This window comes from Seriola lalandi, unplaced genomic scaffold (genome assembly GCF_002814215.2).
Source record: "Seriola lalandi dorsalis isolate HSWRI2012SDOR001 ecotype SW California unplaced genomic scaffold, Sedor1 jcf7180001961818, whole genome shotgun sequence".
In the NCBI taxonomy this organism is placed as follows: domain Eukaryota; kingdom Metazoa; phylum Chordata; class Actinopteri; order Carangiformes; family Carangidae; genus Seriola; species Seriola lalandi.
The window spans coordinates 1-803 of NW_019432487.1; the positions used below are offsets into that span (position 1 = coordinate 1).

The 803-nt window shown below is 27.5% G+C and overlaps 1 non-coding gene across 1 annotated transcript; it reads right to left on the bottom strand.

Moving 5' to 3' along the window:
- Positions 1-191: 191 nt before the first annotated feature.
- Positions 192-265, bottom strand: LOC147820377 (small nucleolar RNA SNORD36). The gene has a single exon (XR_015438300.1). It is a non-coding gene; the product is annotated as a small nucleolar RNA SNORD36 (small nucleolar RNA).
- Between the last annotated feature and the right edge of the window lie 538 nt (positions 266-803).

An 803-nucleotide genomic window follows, 5' to 3' on the forward strand; every position in this document is an offset into this window, starting at 1 on the left:
TAAAAATGTCAAAAACTGTCATAGTATAGTAAGGCTTAAAAATGTCATACTATGACAAGTTTTCATAAGTCATAGTATAGCACGGCATAGCAAGGTATAAAAAGTTCAAAATATCATTGTATAGTAAGGCATAAAAATGTCATAAAATGGCATTCTATAGTAAGGCATAAAAAGGTAAAAAAAAGTCATCGTACAGTAAGGCATAAAAAGCTCAAAAAACGTCATAGTATAGTTAGGCATAAAAATATCAAAAACGTCATACCATAGTAAGGTATAAAAATGTCAAAAACATCATAGTATAGTAAGGCATAAAAACGTCATACTATAGTAGGCATAAAAATGTAAAAATATGGCATGGTAAAGTAAGGCATAAAAATATCAAAGGCACTATTGTATAGTAAGGAAAAAAAACTGCATAGTATAGTAAGGCATAAAAATGTCAAAAAATGTCATAGTATAGTAAGGCTCAAAAATGTCAAAAAATGTCTTAGTATAGTAAGGCAAAAAAAAAGGTGCAAAAATGTCATACTATATTAAGGCATAAAAATCTTAAAAAATGTCACAGTATAGTAAGGAAAAAAAACTGCATAGTATAGTAAGGCATAAAAACGTCATACTATAGTAGGCATAAAAATGTAAAAATATGGCATGGTAAAGTAAGGCATAAAAATATCAAAGGCACTATTGTATAGTAAGGAAAAAAAACTGCATAGTATAGTAAGGCATAAAAATGTCAAAAAATGTCATAGTATAGTAAGGCTTAAAAATGTCAAAAAATGTCATAGTATAGTAAGGCAAAAAAA